Raw genomic sequence first — 24474 nt, forward strand, 5'->3', positions numbered from 1 at the left:
CTCCTTCAACTCAAAAAGAAGTGGCCTCCTCCTGCCAAAGGCCATTGACCCCCCGCCAGGTTTCTCTCTCACTCTGGGACTCCCACCTGTTCAGGACTCTTTGCCAACAATCATGCCTTCTCTCACTGTCCACTCACCCTCCTCTTCATCTAAGTATGCTCACATTATTTTTACATCTTACAATCATTTTTTATCCTTTGCTCCTTTAATTACTGTCCTAACCTACTCATTCCCTTCACAGGTCAGATTCTAGAGATATAGTTCTTGTGTCCATCATCTTCACATCCTATTTACGCTGAGGCCTGCTTCCAGTTTGGCTCTTCCCCTACTTCACTGAAACTGCTTTCCCCAAGTCACCAAAGACCAACGCTATTGGACACGTTTTTGCTTTTATCTTACTTAACCTCTTGGCTGCACTTGACCTAACTGACCAAGCACTCCATTAAGGAGTTCTCTTTTGGCTTCTGTGAAATTCAATTCCTACCTCATTCAGCCTCCTATGTGGACTTTTCTAATACCTGCTGCTCTCACACGTGAAAATCCCCTCTGTTCTTCCTGTTTTCTAACAGCTCTCCTATGTCTTCTTTTATTACTGAATGACTACAGTGGTTTCCTCATTAGTCGTCCTGCCTCCAAAAGTCTGTCTCTGATCTCAATTTCTTTTATTTTATTCTTACACTTTTGTATTGAAAGCCTCTCAAAAACTGTGATAGAATCTTAGCATTTTTGTATTCCCAGAACCTAGGACAAGGCTTAAATCCCTTTTTTGTACATTCTGTTACTGTTTCATTTCTTACTCTGTGTTCTAATTAGGTCTTAATGTGTCTAGGTCCCATCCAAACTTTGACAACCTTAAAGAAATCCTGTGACTTATTCATTTTATATCTTGAAATGCCTAATACGATGCCTGAAGTGTAAGAGACCTACAGCTGAAACAATGCTGAATGACTAAATGAATGATTAAAGAGAAAGATCTTCTGCTTATTCCTCCCAGAAAAGATATAATAAAGCTTTACAAAAACTGATTTTATTTATTTATTTTTTTAATATTTTTATTTATTTATTTATTTATTTATTTTATGATAGTCACAGAGAGAGAGAGAGAGAGAGGCAGAGACACAGGCGGAGGGAGAAGCAGGCTCCATGCACCGGAAGCCTGATGTGGGATTCGATCCCGGGTCTCCAGGATCGCGCCCTGGGCCAAAGGCAGGCGCCAAACCGCTGCGCCACCCAGGGATCCCAAAAACTGATTTTATATTAGGCCACCAAAAAGTCTTATGTCCCCCTCCCCCAAAGAAATTATTTTCAGCATATTCTACAACCACATTGTAATACAACTATAAAATAATTGCAAAAGTGTTAAGTCAAAAGAGAGCTCTTTTTTGAGCTCTTGGAAAATTATTAGGACTCTTCTTTAAGAAAATCATTGATTGGAAAGAAATCAAAAAGGCAATTGCAGAATGCTTAGAAAGTCTTAGTAATGAGAATACCACATATCAAATACTGTAGGTAGAGCCAAAAGAGTTAATTAGAAGCAAACTGACCCAAGATGTTGAAAAATAACAGATCAATAATCATGGAAAAATGTAAAAGTTATTGAGAAATTGTTTCCAAGAAAGGTTTCTAGTCCAAATTACTTACACAATCAAGTTCTCCCTAAGTTTCAAACCACAGATAATTCCCAGGCTGTATAAAATGTTCAAATGGACAGAAGTAACAGAAAACTAGCATAATAGTCCTGACATAAAAACAAATAAAAGCAGAATAATGGAAACCACAGACTAATCTCACATATAGTTTACCCGAGAAATGTAAAAAAAAAAAAATCCCAATATTAAGGAATACATTTGCGTGATGACATGATGGGAAAAAAGCCTTTGAATTAGCACAATAGGTACCCTTGAAAGTCTTTTGATAAAATTCAGTATCAATTTTTTTTAATTAATAAAATGGAGCTAAAGAACTTTTATTGGAATGCTAAAGATTATCCCCAAACACAAGCATCATACCTAATGGTGTAGTAGTAGAGGTATTAACATTAAAATCAGAAACAGGGAAAAGGTGCTCATTGTCATTGCCATCACATAGCACCGTTCTGGACATTTGAGCCCTTGCAACCAGACAAGAGAAAAAGAAAAAGAAAAAACAACTGAAGAATGATGAGAAAGCAAGAAACAAAATTATCCAACTTGCATATGTTATAATCATTTACTCAGTAGAATCAACTTTCAAAAATATTTTAATTAGAGATGTCAGTAAACAACCACAAAATAAAATTAATTGGGTTTCCCACATCACAGCCTAAAACTGTTTAGAAAAATACAATGGAAAAATAAATCTCATTCAGAATGGCAACAGTAACAACAAAATTTCTGGGAAAAACAAGTAAAGTGAAGAAAATATAAAGAAATTTATAAAACTTGACTGAGAAAATAGGAAATATTTCAATAAATGGAATATTCTATGATTTTCCAGGACCAAAAGACTCAACATTGTCAAGATGTTGACTCTCCTCTATTTAATTTTTAAATATAATTAAATTTTGATTAAAATGCTGGAGATTTAAAAAAATAGGTCAGAAAAGAAAACCTGAAGCTTATGTGAAAGAACAAAAAATTGAGAATGATAAAGAAAATTTTAGAAAACAACAAGGTGGGTGGGGAGTACTAGGTGTTAAGTAGGCTGCAAACATCAAGAATTAAAAGTTTGAATCTGGTACCAAAAGACACAGAGCAATGGAACAGAACAGAAAGCCAGAAATATAAATACAAGTACTATATTAAAATGTTTATTTGTTAAATATGATATTTAAACCTAATGGGAAAAGAATGGATTATTTAATAATTGGTTTAATAGTTAGGTATTAGGAAAAATTAAATAAATTATTACCAATTATTAAAATAAAATAAAAATCAATTATTACCTCACAAAAATAAATTATCTCACACCATACACAAAATAAATGCCTGTGGACAAAAGAGCTAACTGTGAAAATAAGACAACACATGAACTTGAAGACAATAATGTGATTATTTTCATAAACTTAAAATTATTTTAATTTTAATTATTTTAATCATGATTAAATACTTTATCATAGAAATTATTTTGATTATGATCACAAAAACAGAAATAATTTAAGAATGTCTTAAATATTTAAATAAATAAAATGTAGAATTTATGTATGTCTAAAATAACCCCACCATAAACAAAATTAAATCACAAATGACAGAATGAGATAAAAAAAATGAAATCTATAAGATAAAGGGTTAACGGCCTTAATATATAGTCTCTATCATTAACAACTAGGCAAAGAATATATAAAGACTTTACAGAGAAAGAAATAGAAGTGACCCGAATACATACACATGAAAAAAAAAAATCCAGCTTCTTAAAAAGGAGTACAAATTAAATAATGATAAGATACCATTTATTATTTCTAAACTTGACAAAGATTAAAAAGTTGATAATCCCCAATGTTGATAGGAGGTTTCAGAAAATGACACCTTTATATATTGCTGGCAAGAATATAGATTGGTACCACATGTAAGAAAGATAATTTTGTGATACAAGCAAAACCTTTTTAAAATGTGTATACCCTTTAATTCATCAGTTCCTGTCTTAGAAATGTGTCCCAAGGAAATAATGTGGATTTTCATACGTGCAGGACTGTTTCTCACAGCACTGTTTATACTAGCGAAAAATTAAAAACAGTCTACGTACCAAAAGTTGAATAAGTTATTATATATTCATAAGATTTAGCACTACACAATCATTATAATGTTGAAGTATATTAACATGGAAAATTATTCAGTATAGATTAAGTGGATAACTCAAGTTATAAAAGTTTATTCAGTATGATCTCATTTTTCTAAAAAGACGTGAACATGTGAAAAAGACAGAAACATTATATAGTTGACACTTGAACCACACCAGGGTTAGGGGCTCTGACCCCCACACACATTGAAAATCCTCGTATAACTTTTGACTCCCCAAAACCTTAACTACTAATAGCCTACTCTTGGTCAGAATCCTTCCCAGTCACATAAACAGCTGGTTAACTCATATTTGTATGTTATATGTATTATATACTGTATTCTTAAAGTAAGCTACAGAAAAGAAAATGTTAAGAAAATAATAAAGGAAATACATTTACAGTGCTGTATTTATATTAAAAAAAAATCCACATGTGAGTGGCCCTGTGCAGTTGAAACCCATGTTGTTCAAGAGTCAACTGTGTATCAAATTTTTAATAGCAGTTATCTTTAGGAGTTGGGGTCAGTGTTCTACCCCCCTTTATGCTTATTGCTTTTTTCCTACTGTTTTTATTATAAATATGTATCAGTTGTTCATTTGTAAGTGAGATCTTTCTTATAATAAAGAGACGTACCAGCATACTAGAGTGGTTTCATCATCTACACAAAGTGGAGAAAGCCATTGACAAGAAATGTGTTCAAGGAAAAGGACCCAAAGCAGCAAACCTCCCCGTCCATTAATAAGACCTGACACTTCTTCCCGACTAAGTCTCGATTCTCTATCCTTCTGTATCCTTCTGTTCCTGGACCCAATACTGGATAGCAAGTCCCTGGAAGTATTGGAACGACCATGTTCAGAGGATGCAGGAAGAGGAGAGAAGTATGGTCTTGCTTGAGCACCTTGGATTCAGTTTCCCAGAGATGCCCTGATAGGCCTTTATGACTATCTGAAGTATTCCCTTAAAGTGGAAATTCCCAAATGGTTTCCATCCTGTGCACACTTGGTCAGAGAGCAGGAACCTCCTCTGCCAACTGTCCCTCCCCCTCCCCGTGAAACCACCCATCTCTCATTCCACCTTGTGCCAAATTCCTGCTCCAAATTGGTGATACACCATCTGCTGGGCAATTTGAGGTACTAACGCCATACCGCACCTTGACCCCCACCTCCCTTTCCTTTCAGAGGACCTTTTACACATTACTATATTTCTACCAGGTCATCTCTTCCTCAGATACATATATTTTTGGATACCTTGTCTCCTCTTTTTCCTCCCAACATTTGTCTAAGTATTATGGAAAATTTTCTCTCTCACTCATGTTCTTCCCCACCAAAATAAACACCTAGACAATCAGTGATCATAAGAGCCTTAAACCAAAAGAAAAAAATTGTGAAAAAATCAGAGAGTGGAGTTTTTAAACTCTAAAGCCCTTGAACAGAGCAAACCATTGTCAACTAATGAAAAAATACACTGTCTGTGTTCAAAGTGCATTGCATTTGAGGATTCACCAAAGCGTGTGACATAAATCTTTGTTCTCAAAGCTTACAATCTTTCTTGGAGAAAATGGAACATGCAGAAAGCCATACAAAAGGAATTATAATTATCATATATCATAAAAATTAGTGTCTATTAATATTATAACATATTATACTAATATAGTATTAATAATATATAACAAGCTAACATCTGGGCAAAATACTCATTTAATTCTCACAACAATGCTCTAAGGAGATGCTATTCTTACTCTGATGATGACCCTTAATGAGATTAACTAGTCTGCCCATAGCTAGTAAGCAGCAGAGAAAGAAAGAGAGAAATATGGATTCAAACAAACCCAGGTCTCTCTGACTCTAAACCTTCCACATTTACAGTCCCCACCCAACCAAATGATTTAGTATCCATAAAAGTTTTCATAGACTTTCTCATCCATTTCTAATTAAACCTGCTCACTCTCATGCACAACCAAGACAATTGCATTGCGCTTTGGGATCTAATAATTGGAGATGAGCTGTACAAAAACAAAGGGGGACTGAATCAGGAGGATAGCTTTTATAAGAGGAAGCCTCTGCAGAAGTTGCTCCCACACCCTGTCTGGGTGCCCTGCCTCCTTTCAGCAGTAACTCTGGAGAAATCCTCAAATTGCTGGACAAATCGGTCCTGTTTAAAAATGGATTTCCTCTTTCGTTCTCTTTCTTTTTCTTATATTTTATTTTTTCTTTCTTCCTTTTTGTAAAATTTCATTTTTTAAAAAACCACGTTACATATTAGTATAGCTGCATTTACTTAATCTAATTCATTGAAATTTACCTTTATGGCAGATTTTTTCCCTCCATCTAATCAGCTTCTTAGACTAAGCTGGCTTTCTAGCTGAAGCTGGGATCAGTAAACATGAGAAGGAAAAGTTAGCATCCACGACACAAATTACCTCACTTAGCATAACTACTTACATAATAAAATTTCCAGTAGTTTTATTACTAAACCCTGATTTGACAGCAATTTGCATTAATCTTTGAAGATCTTAACACTATAAATCACCTTTTTAATCGACTAGTAGTCAATTTAATCTGAATCTAAATCTTCTAACATACCATTGTTCCTTCCAGAATTTAGTTCTTTTTTTATTTATTCATTTGAGAGAGACAGAGAGAGCACGTTAGGGGAAAGGCAAAGGGAGAGGGAGAGGGAGAATCTTAAGCAGACTCCCCCACTGAGCAGAGAGCCTGATGGTCTTGAGATCCCAAGATCCTGAGATCATGACCTGAGTTGAAATCAAGAGTTGGCTGCTCAACCCACTGAGCTACTCAGGCACGTCCCCACAAACACAGAATGATTTTAGTTCTTGAAGAAGTTGCTTAGAGGAAAAAAAAAATTCCTAAGGCTGCCTCTGTGCATTTTTCTGAGAAATCATTTAGTGTGCAGAATATTAATAGAAGGGCAATTTCAGATTTATAATTTCCTTTCTAGGGATCCCTGGGTGGCGCAGCGGTTTGGCGCCTGCCTTTGGCCCAGGGCGCGATCCTGGAGACCCGGGATCGAATCCCACATCAGGCTCCCGGTGCATGGAGCCTGCTTCTCCCTCTGCCTGTGTCTCTGCCTCTCTCTCTCTCTCTGTGACTATCATAAATAAATAAAAAATAAATTAAAAAAAAATAAAAAATAAAAAAAATATATAATTGCCTTTCTAGTCAAGTTTCCGCATCATTGCTGTTTCAAAGGAGAAAATACAAAGCTGATTCATAGAAAATAAAGCAAAGAAATATATTTTAAAATTTTGTCTTGAAATGTGTGATAGCTAAATACATGAAATGGGCATAGTTTGATCTTTGTAAGAATCATAGGCAAAGCACAGTTAGAAGCTGCAAATCTTATTTTTCTCTTATGAGAACTCAAGGGCCCTCTCCTCCTGCCTTCCTCTCTCACCTTCCCACTAGGGCTGCACTCACTGAGTCTGCTAAACTATACTATATGGTTCATATTATAGCCCACTAGGCTGAAGATGATGCTCAGTGTACACCTTCCGAAAGAAGGAAGGAATTTTTATACCATGGTTGTAATCATAAAATAGCTATATTATTTTGATACTAAATCCATCTGCTAAAACTGTGCAGGCAGGTATGCCCCCACTTTTTGAAAGTTCAAGTTATGCTACTTCAAGTTATGCTAACCTGTTCATGCTACTTCACTTTTATAGTAAAAGAGCTACATTAGCACCTGTTTTTGCTAATAGAAATTTTAAAAAGGTAGAAAGCAAAAAGTGTTCAGCATTTGGCCTTACAGAGGCAGGGCACACCCTGGAGCCATGAGTGTGGCACCCCCGGGGCCAAGAGTATGGCTCCACCAAGCTCCTCCCCAGGAATTACACTCACCATCCATGTCTGTGAGCATCTGTGCTTTTTGTCGATTTATCTTGTGCCTCCATTAATAAGATGTGATATCAGAAAAGCCAAAGAGAGGTTATTTTTGGAATGTGGGCACACTCAAAAACTTTTCCATATAAATTAGTGGCAATTGCTTCATTGCTTTACACAATTTTGGCTTACAAAAGGTATCACAGAAATGCTCTTTTTTTTTAAGATTTAAAATTTTTTTTTTATTTATTTGACAGAGAGAACATGCACACACAAGGAGAGGGAGGGGCAGAGGGAGAAGGAGGGGCAGACTCCCCGCTGAGTAGGGAGCCATCACAGGGCTCTATCCCAGGACTCCCGGGACCATGACCTGACCCCAAAGCAGACGCTTAACTCACTGAGCGGCTCACCCAGGAACCCAGGAATGCTCTACTTTTGAATAGCTGGGGGAAATGTGTCATTCTGAACAATGTCAATTAATTCTAGATAATCACTTCCCCCCTTCACTCTATCACATTATCCAAACCCAGCTAGCTGCCTGCAAGTCCTGCTTTCCAGTCCTTTGTGCCAAACTACTTGCTCACGTTTTAATCCAACCATCACCTCCTCTAGGTTATAAATCTGTGAGGACTGAGCTTCTAACTTTATTTTCATATCCTTTCCTAAAGTATCATTACCTTTATCACACACTTCAGTAAACATTGCCATGATTTACCTTCACTGTTTGCTCAAACTTTTGGCTGCAATTTTGGGATTACTTACAGCCTTTGTGCACAGAAAGCCTTTGGATAAGATGTTCTTCACCACGACTGGCAGGGAGAACACAAAGGCAACCACAGACAGAGCAGGAGCCCACTGAGTACTAAGGACCTAGTATTACTGCAACCGGATTTTCTGATTTGTAGGTCAGAGGGGGGTCAACTAAGAAAGCACTTATAAAAGCACATTAAAAAAAGTGGTAGAAAATTTTCCAGTTTTCCTTCACGTTTTAATTAAACAGGAAGTTTTTGTTCTCAGGGCTCGTCTTTGTGATTGCGATTCTTATTAGTGAAAAGCGGTGGAGTTCAATGTATGCTGTGCTCAAATTCTCAAATTGAGGGGCAAATGGAGGGGAAGAGTCAGAACTGAGAGGTGGGTGTTGTTTCTTTAATATAACCATAGGAAGTAAGAACTCTGCAAAGCTTCTTGCTGCTGGAGATAAACACATGGAAGCGAGAAATCACTGCAGGGGAGCACAGGCTAAAACAGCTGCAAAATACCAGCCTCCATGGTGAGGCCTTGATAGGGATTTGAATGCCTATAAATTCTTTTAAAATTTATATTCTAGTGGTCAGAATAACTACATTTTCACATGAAAGAATAGTCTTGTCTCCTTTTGCAAAATAGGAAAAGCAGGACTCCTATATTTTTTACTTTATAAAATATTTAAGTTTAAAAAGCAATAATGTTCTGTAGCTAGTCAAATGACACAGAGATACACACAAAGAAAAATGTAGTAACCTCTCTGTCCTATCCATTCTCATCTTGCCAAGACAATATACACCTGTTAAAAATGTATCATATATATATGTATGGGGTTCTATTTTTCATTAAAAAAATCTGTATTTGATTTTTCCCCTTGATGTATCATGGTCATGTATATTGGCTCCAAGGTCAATAATAGAGATTTAACTTCTACTTTTTAATAGCTGCATACTTCTCCTCAGTGTAGTTATAGCATACTTAATTCACCCTATTAATGAATATTCAAGATGCTCCCAGTTTTGTGCTTGTGTAAACAGTGTTGCACTAAACATCTTTGTACATGTATCTCTAGCTTCCAGTGCTTTTAATTCCATAGTATAGATATCCAAAACTGGGATTATTGGGTTTGCAAAATTATTCATGTTACTATACATGCTCAGTTATTTCCCCAAAACTAGCTTAAAATCAATGCAAATGTCCATGGCCTTAAAAAGATTGATAAATATCAACGTAGAGGATCAAGAGTTTAATATGAGAAGCACTAAAAATTCCTTCTAGAATTCTGTACCATCAGGTATATTAACTAAATCATTTATATTGAAGATATTTGCTTGCTTTTCGCAAATAATAATGGTTTTTAAAACCAAAATGTTTTAATCCAATCAACTAAAATGTGTCAGAGTTAAAAGCTGGAGCCTATTTCCCTCCGGCTAGTCCTTGTGATCTTCACACACCAAGAATTCCATAAACTCTAAAGGCCATTCCAGTTGTAGAGTCAATTGCTGATTAATTTTTTTAAATTATGAGTGGATGTGAACTGATACATTATGAAGAACTAAAATGTTAATGTTGGACAAAAAATGTTTCACTGTATTTTCACAGAACTCAAAGAATGCAGTGGTGCTTGTGGGAAAAAGGGTCAGTCAAAAATTCACTTGTTTTGGTTTTATTCTCTGGACTGTGGCCTTAGTAGCTGAAGAGCGAGCTCTTGCCCATGCCATCTCCGTGAGACAGGAATGGGGCTCACAGTCCAAACACAAGGATAGGAATACCCAAGTTCGATAGCTCCATGCTGCCTGGTAAGGGTTGGTTTTCTAAAACCACCTCTTCAAAATTATATGGTTTTGCCATGTCATCTCATTTGGGACTTTGGAGTGAGAAGTTGGACTACATTTTTCTATACTTTTAACAACATATATATATTCCACATTATCATTAACTGACATGGCTATACCAGGCAACGCACTCTAAGACACAAGCAACCATACATAGGGTTCCCTGCCTTAAGAAATGTTACATTCAACATAAATTCAGGAAATTTGTTCGCATTACCAAAGCATTCTTTGTTTTAGAAAGCCAGTCATCGAAGGATTACAAGAAATGTGTGCACCCCTGGTGCATTAAAAATGGCATTCAACCACCCAAAATTCAATTCATATTATTCAAGAACACATTTATTAAGTAACATAAACATGAGCCCGATTTTAGATCCAACTTACTGGCCCAGCTGGTCTGTGTCCTTTCCTTCCGCACAAAAAAGTGGGCAAGCAATTCTTCACTGCCTGTGATGGACAGGCTATTTCACAACTACCCCGCCCCCCACCCCAACTCAGGGCTTAAAGTAACCTGCTAAAAATAGCCCCTCAGCACTCACATTAGCGTCCTTAGCTGCAGGGCCAGGTGAAAACATAAACTGCTTGAAATATGTCCTGCATTCTAATTCCACAGGACTACCATTAGCTGAAAATCCCCGCTAATCCTCCTAACAATTCCAACATTAATAAGCATTTTCTTTTTTAACTGTTTTTCCAAACTAGTAGGAGAGGCAGTGTGTTGAGCACTGAGGATGTTGACACATTGGAACATTGGGAAGTTAGGATTCTCATTCCCTCATCAGCCACTAAGAAGCTGAGTAAGCCTAACCCTTTACATATAAAATTCCTCAATTGTAAACAAGAAATAATAATACCCAACTCAAAAGGTGGCTATATGGGTTGAGAATAATATGCTGTATTTCAGGATTTTATCCTATAAAAATATTCAATGAGTGCACAAAGATAAATGTTAAGACAAACTCAGTGAGACACATACATGTAATCACAACAAAAAAGGGAAAATAACCTAAAAAGAAAGGGAGGTTGATCAAAATAATCACAGTGCATTAATTCAGTGCTATATATGTCATGCAGCCAGGAAAAGGATGAAATGGGAAGATGGCTTTGTTGTAAGAAGTGAAAAAAGCAAATTGCAAAAATCACTGTATATAAATGATTATTGGAGAAAAAAACGAGTGGGAAATATCAGAAAGGGAGACAGAACATGAGAGACTCCTAACTCTGGGAAACGAACAAGGGGTGGTAGAAAGGGAGGTGGGCGGGGGGTGGGGGTGACTGGGTGACAGGCACTGAAGGGGGCACTTGATGGGATGAGCACTGGGTGTTATTCTATATGTTGGCAAATTGAACACCAATAAAGTTTTCCTTATTGAAAAAAAAATAAATGATTATTGTTTTAAGCCGAAAATACCCCTCCCTTATATATTTAGGTCCATTTCTATCACAATCATGTATGCTTTCGAATTCATAGAAAATATCAATGATATTTTCAATGATAATGGGCAATAGACATATATCTACTCTGAAGAAAATAAGACTTGCAAGTGTTGCAAGTCTTTCTTTTTTCACACTATTAATTTTTTATATTGAGTACATTTATAATAAATCTCTGCTATTTTTATAATTAAAAATTAAAGACAATAAAGACTGCAACGAGAACTAATTTACTGTAAAGCAGTTGGCACATGGCTAGTGGGCTTTGATGAATGATTATTATAGTTAATTCTGTCCAGAAACTACAGAACTTCTTAAGTAAAAAGGGGTTACAGAAAGCAGGCCTTGGTCACATGTTGCCAGTTACGCTTGAGTGTGAACCTGATCCGTTTTATTTTTTAAGTGACCGTTTATGATCTTGATTGTGGTGATGGATTCCTGGGTGTCTACATATGTCAAGACATCAAACTATATACTTACAATATGCACCTTTTATTATATGTCAATTATACCTCAACAAAATTGTTTACAAGAGAAAAAAAGTAGAGCTAAAACTTTCAGCAGTGATAAGATGACAGATGGGAGAATGAGATCAGAATGAAAGGTTTCTAGGGCCTTTGTGTTATTCAGAAAAAGATGTCAAGATGAAGACATTAGCATTAGACTTTAGTTTTCTGTTTGTTTTTTTAGCATTAGACTTTGTTACATCAAAAAATGTCTTTTATGTGCAACCACTTACAAGAAAAGAAATAGAAGACGTAACTTCCAAAACACTAGAGGGGAGAAACTAGAATAAGGAAAACTTGAAAAGTCCAAAAGAATGAGGAGAAGAAAGGAAAAGAATATTAAATAGAAAATAATGCTATTAACTATTCATAGCATTATGGACTGCCTGAACTCACCAACAAAATGCAAAGACTATTATTAAATAACAAGCAAAAGGATGGATCCATTTTTAATCAGTTCAGCTCCACAGGTGTAGGGTGTGTGTGTGTGTGTGTACACAGAAAAGAGGATCAGGTGTCTTTCCTCAACTCAACCTTCTTTAACTGCTTTTCTGAAGCCTTGAAATTAATGGAAGGAAAGTTCTTTATACCAAAAATAACAAAGGGAACTGACTTGGTTGGGAGGGCTGAGGGTGGGGAAATGTAAGGGAGGCAAGGACAACTGGCAAATAGAAAGCATGTTTAGCTGCCAGAACCTTAGCAAAGGGTGAATGAAAAGTCCAGGGAGTTGTCTAGTGGATACCAAATGAGGCCACCCTCCCTACCTGTAGTGAGGCCCTCTGGCCAGCCTGGGGCTCACATCTGGGACCTCTAGCTCCTCTTCTCAGAAGGAGGTCTGAAGGTAAAGAGGCTTCCGCTGTCTGGCAGAGCCAGCACTCTTCTGAGAAATGTGAACTAAACATAGCCATGCCAGACGGGACAATTCATCCATTCTTTCATGGAATCTGCAAAACTGGGTAGATGGTTCTAATCAATCTTATCTGGAAAACAGATGAGAAATTCTTCCCAGAAGTTAATTCTTTAGTACTATTCCAAAAAGAGGCCACGTGGCTCCTCTGGCTGTGTGTGCTTGGCAGCGCTCTCCCAGCCTCTACTGATCTGACACATGTTGGGGTTGCTGCGTGGGCAGTGGTGGAGGAGACCCTAGGTGACTGGGAATGGTCAGCCCTACAGTCCACTGCCCATGAAAGGCACCTCTACATGCCCTTCCCTGCCCAGTTATCTAGGAATCTGATCACTGGGGTGCTAACATGGAAACTGAACCAGACTAGGAATCAAAAGACAGAAAAACCATAAAAGACTGTGACAGAGGGATGCCTGGGTGGCTCAGCAGTTGAGCGACTGCCTTTGACTCAGGGCATGATCCTGGGGTGCTGGAATCAAGTTCCACATTGCACTCCCTGCGAGAAGCCTGCTTCTCCCTCTGCCTTTGTCTCTGCCTCTGTGTGTGTGTGTGTGTGTGTGTGTGTGTGTGTCTTGTGAATAAATAAACAAAATCCTTAAAAAGGAAAAAAAAAAGACTATGACAGGGAACTAATGGTTGCTTGGGGGGAGGTGGGCAAGGCATGGACTAAATGGGTGATGGATATTAAGGAAGGCATTTGTGTTGAGCACTGGGTGTTATATGTAAATCACTAAATTCTCCTCCTGAAAAACAAAACAAAACAATACAACCCAAAAGACAGGATGTCTCCCATCAACTCTGCCTTAACCTAGCTGATGCTTAGTGAGGGAGCCCACTACATTACCAGTAAGGGTCCCCCTTAATCATCAATAAAGTGGGAATGACAGTATCTGTCTCCCAGGTTTTTCTGGAAAACTAATGAAATGAAGTACTTTGAAACCCATAATAAAGTGTGGAAATGCAAAGTGTACTCATTTCTTACATTGGTAAAGCAGCTTTAAGCCTTCATAGTACCTCTGCCTACATAACACCATTGCCTACAGAGGAGGTTAAGGAGTTTCAGCTGACATCTCTGACACCACCTAACATGCCCACTCTTAGTGACAACCTCATCTGTCCCTCCTACCTTTGGAACTTCTTTGGTATTTTGGGCAAAGTTCATTGGTCCAGGGATGGGCATGGGCATATGACCCAAAGTGGAGTAGTCCTAGTTCTTGTCTTGCTTTGGCCACATTTGAGTGTTTCAGGGATGAACATCTGATTTGATCCAGGCAGATGATTCTCTAACCTATGAGTCACTGCCCCATGCTTTTCAGACACGGAGCCAGAACATCCTTCTTCCATGGTCAAGGCTTAAGATAAAAAACCTAGAACCTATTAGCAGTTACATTTTCTGCTTTGCCCACACCATTCTAGGAGCTGAGTGGGAGTAGAGGGCTGGTGTTCACTTTCAATTAAATCTTAGTTTTAAGTATATAATGCCTGCCTTAGCTGGGTTCCATCCAAGGATCAGAGTCTCCAGTCTACACACCCCATGTTTTAACTTCTTGAGAGAATAAACCACCAGAATCCAGCAAAACAGTGAGAGAGGGGCAGTATCCCAACTGTGTGAAGTAGGGCAGGGGATCTGGAAAGCTAACTGCTTTTTAAGATTTCGAACCACTCCTCCTCGTATTGGCCTCATCTTCACCTGCAGTTTCAGGGTGTCTGGGCTACTAATTCCTGGGTCTTTGAAAGGTTTGTCAGTGTAAATCGGATTCATGTTCTGATTTCTATTGTTGAATTAGTAGCCAAATGTCTGTTTTCCAGCTTTCAAAATATTGTCACTGTGTATTTGTGACTTTAAAAAAACACAGCAGGGTGCCTGAGTGGCTCAGTCCATTAAATATCTGCCTTTGGCTCAGGTCATGATCCCAGAGTCCTGGGATAGAGTTCCACATCGGACTCCCTGCTTAGCAGGGAGCCTGCTTCTCCCTCTGCCCTTTTCACCTGCTTATGATCGCTCGCTCTCTCTCTCTCTCTCTCATTCTCTCTCTCAAATAAATAAAATAAAACCTTCAAAACAAAAACCAAACCCGAAACATTTGACCTCATTTGAATGGGATCTCAGAAGGAAGAAGAGGAATTAAAGGTTTGTGTTACACCCTTTTTTAGCTGAAAACTCAAGGTCTGTACCATATACTCATCACTCTTTATAATACTCAATCCTCTTTGCCAGTCCCTGTGGGCCAGGCCTATCCCAAGGCTCTCTACTTTGGCCACCCTTCCCAGTCTTGTGCTCCAGATTTCAAAACTATTTCTCTTCCCATACCACCATCCTAAGTCACAAGATTATTTAGAAAAGCTCAGCTAGCCAAACTTTATGTCAAGGTATCAGGGATCCACTCGTTCCTATTTGGAATGGTTATGGTTTCTGAAAAGTGAGTTGTGTTTCTTTGTATGCGTGTGATTTCAAAATTCATGTATGTTCACCACAAATGATCTGAAAAGTACAGAAAAGCACAAAGAAAAAAAATCAACTCTAATCACACCATTCTTAAAATTTTATTTTCTTATGAATGTATGTGTGATAACCTGCAGATAGATGGTCCCAGTGATCCTCATATGGCTTATATCTCAGGGAATTTATAGCTAAGTTGATGAGAAATGAAAGTCCTAGAAAATGCACCATGCAGGCATCTAATGACTTGATAAGTGAAAGTAGTATCACCAAACATCATGTGATTAAATGTATTAGATAGATGGTGTGTTATAGTGTGTCTGAAGCGGGCAATGTCCTTGCAGACTGATGGTGTCTTCATCAAACAGGGCAGATATGTACAGGGTCTGGAAGCCTATAGGATTTGGACTGAGAGAAAGAAGGGGGAGTGGCGGAACCCCAGTCACCTAGATAAGCACAGGGAAATCCACATAGAGAGTGACATTTCAGGCAAAGTTAGGAGACTTGTTGTTGGTTAGGGTCTGGTAGAGAGAAGTAAAAAAATAAAATAAAATGCTCTATTACACTGACGGCCAGGTGTGTAAGACATAGCTTTTATACAAGCACAAGGTTCTTTTCTAAAAACTGCCACCATCCTCAGGATGAGCACTGTGACTCTTCTGCCAAGCTCATAAATGACTAGGCAGGAAACTGACACCTGAGGCAAGTTTAAGCTGTTCTGATAGTGAGATTCTTTCTCGAGACTTTGGAATTGAAAGCAAGACATTTATCCATTTCTACCAGTACTTGAAAAAAAATAAGACCATATTGAGGAGCTGATGGACATCCTCTGTCCTGCACTTGGTGAGGGAGAGGTAGGAAAGGCAACGGGGAAGGCAGGGGAGGTGAGAAGAGCCTCTGAAGAATGGAGGTAGAAACCATCATGGTCCAGCATTGATGGCTTCAGGCTCTGATCAGATTCTGGACGGAGGCCCTTGCAGTTCTCAGCTTTACTTCTTGTGCTTTCATGACAAACACTTTTTTCTTATAACCAATATAACTACTTTGAATATATTTCCATTCATTGAAACTTGGCTAAGATCCCAGGTAGCGTGCAGCCTTGCATCATGGTGTTGCTGCCTCAGCATCCATTTTGTTTTGCCAAGTGGGACACTAGCCCCACTAGCCCCACACAAGGGCTTGCCTTAGATAACACCACAGAGTGACAGGTTAACGTGAGTTCCTTATAGGACTTCCCTAAAGCCTCCCCAGCCTCCCAGGGTCTTTCCTTATGCTACCCTTAGGTAAGACCCAGTGGAGCTTACCAAAAGCCATAGTCTGTGGTTTGAATCAACTAATCTGGCCTGAGCCCAGGAGCCCCAAAGCATTCCACCCACAGCCTCTAATAAAGGCATGTACCCGGGTCCATGCCTGTACCCCGTCTTGACCCCCCTGTGTAGCCCCCAAGGTGTGCAGTGAGCTTCATCCGGGACCTGTGAGTAGTCTCTCTATTGTAGTGTCTGTTGTGGTCTTTTGTTTAGCTCACCATCCAGCAACCCAGGGCTCTACTTAACAAATGTTAACAAAGTCATAACACCCTCCAAGACCGGATTATTCTCTCAAGAGTGTGGGGAGGTGAGTGTGAAGGGAGCAGAGAGCCAGCCATCAGCTGGATGGCTTCTGACAGAGTCCTGGATTTAGGTAAAAATTTAGGATTAGGACTGAGAATGGAAATACTAGTGACAGAAAGGGAGGAATGGAATGTGAGACACATTTAACAAGAAGGATGATCTACTGGGTTACCAGGAGGTGAAGAACAAGATGGAGGAAAGATGGCTCCAACCCAGATGGGATGATGTCATCATAAAAGGAAAGAACACAGGGAGGCTGAGTAGATAAGGGAAGAAGGGTAGGATTTTTATTTTGGACGGGCTAAGTTGGAAATGATGAAGGAACATCGAGTAGAAACATACGGACAGATGCTTGGTCCTAGAATGCAGCTACAATTCCCTCAGCGCTAGATAAGCAAGCACAGGGTTCTTTACATATGGAAGCCATGAACAGGCTCTCTGAGGGAGAAAGGATTTTTTTTTAAGATTTTATTTATTTATTCATGAAAGACACACAGAGAGAGGCAGAGACACAGGCAGACGAGAAGCAGGCTCCTCACAGGGAGCCTGACATGGGACTCGATCCCGGGACTCCCTGAGGATCACCCCCTGAGACAAAGGCAGATGCTTAACCGCTGGGCCACCCAGGCATCCTGGGAAAAAGGATTTAGAGAGAAATGGAAGACAAGGATGTCTGGTAAATGGCTGCAACCGAGGACAGAGGAAAAAAAAAAAACACTTATCAAGGCTGAAAGAAAACAGGAACAATGTGACACCTCAGATTTCAATAGAGGATGATTTTAGTTTATTAAATGGTGCAGGGATCAAGAGGAATAAAAGTGGAAAGAGGTTATTTCCCGCATCATTTGGAAAGTTTCTGACATTGTATTTTCAGTGGGGTTGAGGACAGAGCAGCTGATTTCATGTGTTTAGAATCTTGAAAGAGAAATGAGAAAACAAATGTGTGAGGTTTCCAGAAGACACACTGAGAATTTCAGCAGTGGAATTAGAGAATTCAAATGGGTAACTAGTCTGGGCAGCAGATTTTTTAGGCAGTCTGGGTTGTAGTTCCCACAGCAAAGTAAAAAACGTGAAGGTTTTAAAGAAAATGTCCTAGAAGTAAAAGAAATTGAGAGAGAGGACCCTGAAGAAGGATGGGTTCATCGTGGGGGTGGGGGAGGAGAGGTTGTTTCAGATGCAGGAAACACAGATGTGCATGCTCCAGGTGCGGCACACCTCTTGGAGCAGCATGCGGCACAGCCCCCACCCTTGGTCTTGGTTGGTGGACCTCCATAACCAGAGAGACAGCCCCCCCCCCCCCCCACCCCCCACCCCACCCCGTTCCCAGCCAGAAGGGATTACAGGAAGGGCTTCCAGAAGAGGGAAGTCACGGGAACACATTATTCTCCCGGTCTAGACTCTTGTCCTTGAGCTACACACATACTTTCCACTCACCTAAATGTCCTTCAGTTCTCTTGCTGACGTGTGGAACCACCCAGTGCTCCTCGTGCCTGAAGGCTAGCCAGTGCCTAACTTGGCCACCTGCTCTTCATTTACTAGTGGTTACAAAAAGCCGTGGTCATACCTGCAAGATCCAAGAGCTCACAGCACTCACAAAGATACAGAAAACTGAGTCAGAAAGTACCCTCTCCATGCAGAGACCAGCTGCGCGTGCCTGCCTCCTCGCCTTCCACCCCCCACTCCCATCCCCCCCTCCACCCCCCTGCCCCTGGAGGCTGCAGGGAATAACACAGACCTATAGCCAAGTCCCTGCCACTCTGCTTTTCTCTCCCCTCTGGAGACCTGAGCAATTGTGCACAAACCTCTGCCTCATGTACTCACATATACCCCACTGCAACCTTTCTCTCCACCTTCCTCTCTGCCTACTGTTACTTAGGAAACACTCACCCTATTTGGGAACAAAAAAAGATCCTAATTATGGTTACACAGTAAGAGCTGTGTCAGATGTACTTCATCCTTAAGGAAAAGGCAAATCCAAAGTTCAGACATACAGATGCAAAGGCCTTCTCCACCGACCAGTCATGTAGGCAAGGGAGCCTCCTTAGAAAAGAATTCCATCTGTTTCCTCACTCTTTGGTGAATTTGCTTTCCTACCAATATTCAGGGACAAACTAGTATCTTTTATACTAGTTCCCATGCCCGGTGCAATATCTGATGCTCGCTTAGCTCCTCTATCAGTGCTTGTTGCTTTGGACATAAGGTGATTTGTGCGTTGTGCATGTTCTTTTTTGTTTTAATTATTCATATATAATCAATGTAATTATTAACATATTATTAATGTAGGATATAATATGCTAATGGAGAAGTGATACATTAATAATTATACTTCATGATGACTGCATTGCAATAATGTAATCCATGTTCATGGATTAATAATTTAATCCATGTTCATAAAAATAATCCTGATTTTTATATAAAGAATAACAATTTAATGTAATATACTGTGAATATAAATAATAATTTCATTGGAAGTACACGGCACTTTAGGTGTGCATATCCAGTCACTATTTGTGATTTTGTTTCTATGGGAGAAACGGAAAGTAAATTCAGAGGGCTGAGAAAATTCTTACAAGCAAGCTTTTGGTGCACTACCAATTTGCCACTCATGTGATGGGTGGTCATTATTTACATTGCGAACGTCTTTAACTTTTATTTTGATTTTAGAGTTTTCTGACTGCTTTAAATCTAGCTCTAGCTCTCAAACCCTCATGGAATAAGAAATGAACCGAAACTACGATCAGTCCAGGGGGCTGGGACTTATTGCCAGGACTTCGGGGCCCTTGTCTCCAGGACTCTGCCATTGGCGGAGCCACAAGAACCTACAGAGTCTTTTAGTTTTATCCACTTCCACCAGTTCTATTTTTGTATCCCCATATTTAGCACACAGAGCTATCTTTATCGCTCCAGCTGACTGGCATGAGAGTCCCCAGGGCATAGTAGTTATACAGGATTATTGAAGCATACTTCCTATTCTTCAAATAAGACAATGCAGAATGCAGAAAAGACATCAGCAAGGGATCACAATGTTAGAAAGAGTGTGTGTGAGTGTGTGTGTGTGTGTGTGTGTGTATGAATTACTAAAGATTTCTTTCTTTGTACTAAGTTTTATGCATTATTAGAAACAACGTTCATAATGCGTTCTGGAAGTTCGTTTTAGGCTATGTAATGAAATCCACTCCTATGCCTAAGTTCATGTGAAAACATCATTATGAAATAAAGTTTCTTACAACCCAGATTTCAAAAATTGGGAGTTTTTAAAAACCTCTATTACCCTATTCTCAAGTGAGGCATCCATTAGCTACACAGTCTAAATGAACAGTTGAACTGTTCTCATAGGCCAACACGGCCAATCTTTTGCTTGCTTTTCAGTTATTCAGTTTTCGTTGATACTTGTAAGAGTGGCCGGCTGAATATATCACAGAGGAGAGGATTGAGTCCTGAATAGGTAGTAGGGTCTCACAGCCCAAACTTCAAATGCTATTTATGTAACGATAGCTCTTCTGGTTTGGATCTGTCTAGTACAGGAGCCACCAGGCACCTGAATCCATTCAGCACATAAAATGAACCTTGTCAGAACTGAGATGTGTGCTAAGAGTAAAATACACACTGGATGTCAAAGACCTCTCCTTCCTCCAAAAGAAACATAGACTATCTCACTAACACTCTTTTATATTGATTACATGTCAAAATGATAATGCTTTTCATATACTGAGTTAAATAATTATAAAGACTAATTCTATGGGGGTGCCTGGGTGGCTCAGTCAACTAAGTGGCTTTCTTTTAATTGTTTTTAATGCGGCAACTAGAAAATATAAAATGCCATTTGTGGCTCACATTTTGTTTCTCTTGGACAGCACTGGTCTAGAGGACTCCACAAAAATAGCATGACCTGTAAGAGTTCTTTAAGATTGGAAGCAAGAGCTGCTGCAGAATTTTACTCCAAATCAGGCTAATCAGAGGAGAATATGACTTGCAGTAAAGGTTAAAGCATGCCCTGCATGTTTAGTTCCCACACCCAAAGAATTTTAATGGTACCCAACCTGACAGTGGAGGGATGCTTATGAACGCAGCCACTAAGGGAAGAGAAATCCTACTATGGTGTATTTACTACCTGCCTCACCTAGCTCTTTCCTAATTGATAACACAGCCTACATTTCAGCTCAGTGGTTGCTAATTGTGCTCATTCCACTGGAGAATGAACCATGAGTTTGAGTTTTTGTTGTTTGTTCCCCCAACCACTGCTGCTAAAATGAAGACCAGGGATCATTTCATGGAAAATAGAAATATGAATTTGATATTTTTACCTCAAATAGAAAATAAAACTTCTAGGATTTTATGTATGGGCAGCCAATGGCTAGTTCATTATTCAAGGAGCATTAGTAGTGGACACACATGCACAAGGAGAAGTTCACACTGACCCTGAGTATTAATATACATAAAAAATTGAGCACCAAATCCTTGAATGTGCGATTACTAGATTACTGAACAAAAAACATATTTCGGAATCACTGCTGCCAGCAAAGGATTGTGTAACTGCTGGTAAAAACAACAGCAATTTCAGGAGTGGATTGAAAACAAAACAATACTATCTTTGTAATGTTCTGAAATCGTTGCATGAATAAAACTGAGACTGGCTCCTTTGCATTTCCCAGTCTGATCTGCTGACCATCTTGTCTGCCCATAATTGTTTTCTGCCATTCATTTCCTCCAATTGTCAATTATTACTAAAACAATTATGAAAAAAAATGTGTGTGTCTTTGTTTCCTGTTGCTGATGAATATAGTGAAGTCACAGACCAGGCTAGTGCATCATAATCTTTTCCATTACAATGAATTATGCTGTCATAAACAGGATACAGCTCTTTACTGGGCAAAGAGGCCGTAAATGGGGCTGAATTAGCACAGACATTATTGTCAGCCGTGACAGCCATGACAGCAAGAAATTAGAACACTGGGACTTAGCTCTCTGCTTCTTAAAGACATGCTGTTTTTAGCTCCCGACTATAAGGGTAGTACATGCTTGTCTTGGGGAACATGTTTATCCCAGAGACAAAGCAGAAAATAAAAATCCTTATTATCCCCCTAACTAAAGATTCCTATTGTTAATATATTTTTTAGGATTTTATGTATTTATTCATGAGAGACACAGAGAGAGAGGCAGAGACACAGGCAGAAGGAGAAGCAGGCTCCCTGTGGGCAGCCTAATGCAGGACTTGATCCCAGGACGACAGGATCAAGACGTGAACTATTCAACTACTGAGCCACCCAGGTGCCCCCTATTGTTAATATTTTGATATGTAAATTTTTAGTTAACTATTTTTCATTAAACATATATAATTTTTAAGAAAAGGAGATCACACCCTATATATAATTTTTTTGCCTTCTCTTTTTCATTTATTTTTTTTAAGATTTATTTATTTATTTATGATAGACACAGAGGAGAGAGAGAGAGAGAGGCAGAGGGAGAAGCAGGCTCCATGCTGGGAGCCCGACGCGGGACTCGATCCCGGGACTCCAGGATCGCACCCCAGGCCAAAGGCAGGCGCCAAACCGCTGAGCCACCCAGGGATCCCCCTCTTTTTCATTTAACATTCACTATAAACATTAAATATTTTAATGCAGTTTAATAGCTATATAAATTCCACATTGTGGAAGACTATTTGACAATTTCCTAATTCTGTATATTTGTGCAAAGTTTATCCGTTACAAATAGATAAACATTCTTTTAAACCAACATACATGTTGGTCTCAATCTATGAATATTTCCTTAGGATATATTCCTGAAAGTTAGAGAAGGGCCATAGGATGCCTGGGTGGCTCAGTGGTTGATCGTCTGCTTTCAGCCCAGGGTGCAATCCTGGAGACCCGGGATCAAGTCCCACATTGGGCTTCCTGCATGGAGCCTGCTTCTCTCTCTGCCTGTGTCTCTGCCTCTCTTTCCCTCTCTCTCTTTCATGAATAAATAAATAAATCTTAAAAAAAAAAAAGGGGGGGGTACATATTTTTCATGGTTACAAAGTTTAAGAGAAATCTGAAACTGGCCTACTCAAACTGCCCTTCAGACCAACCAACCGTCACCGGGGAGGGCTATGTAATTCCATGAAGTCCTTTTCCAGAATCTCCTAGCACAGTTAGCAGCCCACACATGATTCTGCAGTGGTTCTGTGAACTGGTTTCCTAAAGAGCTTGCTTCTAGCTGCTCCTGTGCGGTCCCTGCCTGGCCGGGGCGTCGTTACCTGGCATGGCCACGAGAGGGCAGCCGGGGACAAAGAAAGGGGTTTAACCTTCTAGACCCAGTTTTCAGCATACCCTTGAATTCACCAGATAAGCAAGGAAAAGTAACAAACGAGGCATTCAAGGGAAAACCAATTTCGGAAATAAATAAGCACACAAATACATAAATGCAAGTACAAACTCGTCCCTTTGCCTGGGGAGATGCACCAAAAGCTGCAGAATTCTGAGAGCTACCAGTTAGAAAAAATTAAAGACCAGGAATCCAGGTAAAAATCGGGTGACAGCTTGAACGACTGGTGCCTTTTGACTTTTGCAGATGCAGAAGGAGAATTCAGAGCAGATCCCTGACCTTCTCTCGGGGAATTAGCAGGGAACAGGGGCCTGTCCCCCTCCCTACACACCTGCTTTCCAATCTCTGCCCCCCTAGCTAGGGAGTCCTGGACAGATTCCTCAACCTCTCCTCTGTTTTCCCTTTTTTATAAAATGTGGCTAGCCATGCAGCCTGCCCACGGGCGGTTGTGAGCATGAAACAAGAGACTGGACTAGAAGGCTTGGCATGTAGGAAATGCCCCGTCTGTGCTGGCTTCTGCAATCTCTTTTGCTTCTCATCTCCCTCCTAAGCTGTTCCCATTTCCAGCTGTTTGCTTGGGATTTCTACCTGACTGTCCCATCAGGGTATCAAAGTTAAAATGTCTAAAACCAAAATCCTCATCTCCCTAACTCCCTGACTGCTGCTACCTCTCGGATTGGCTATTCCTTAGAATAGACTATAAAACATAACATCCTCTCTAAGGCTTCCTCTCCTGCTATAACCCTAGCCAATTAGTTTACAAAGCATGTCGGTTTTTTCTCTCATGTGTCTCCATCTAGTTTCCTTCTTTCTCTTGTCACCAGAACCCAGGCCTTGGCAACCTGTTCTCCTTGCCCCACCAGGTCCTGCCTTGAATGGGCAAATTTTATTGATGTCATTTCCCTTTTCAAAGCCCCTCAGTGGCTTCCCAGTGGCTTTAAATTAGATTCTAGACTCCTCTGTCTGGCATTAAAGTCCCACCACACTCTGACCCCAACCCCCTCCAGACGCTTCTCTCTTGTCCCATGTGCTCACGGCCTCTGCCCCTGTCAAGCTGTTGACGCACAGCTCCGTGCCATGGTGGCCAGATTTAGGAAATTAA

General features: G+C 39.6%; 1 protein-coding gene across 5 annotated transcripts in view; it reads right to left on the minus strand.

Annotated features, from left to right (window-relative positions):
- Nucleotides 1-24474, minus strand: part of RASGRP3 (RAS guanyl releasing protein 3) — a 105262-nt gene that overhangs the window by 77673 nt on the left and 3115 nt on the right. The window contains exon 2 of one of the 5 annotated variants that reach the window (XM_041755713.1): nt 18504-18633. The exons of 2 other annotated variants lie outside the window; for them this stretch is intronic. The gene's annotated coding sequence lies outside the window, so the exon portion shown is untranslated. Of the gene's footprint in view, nt 1-6055; nt 6095-10559; nt 10621-18503; nt 18634-24474 lie in introns of those variants that run through there. 2 more of the 5 variants (XM_041755715.1, XM_041755717.1) reach the window with 2 other exon arrangements.

Source organism: Vulpes lagopus, chromosome 5 (assembly GCF_018345385.1).
Source record: "Vulpes lagopus strain Blue_001 chromosome 5, ASM1834538v1, whole genome shotgun sequence".
NCBI classification, from domain to species: domain Eukaryota; kingdom Metazoa; phylum Chordata; class Mammalia; order Carnivora; family Canidae; genus Vulpes; species Vulpes lagopus.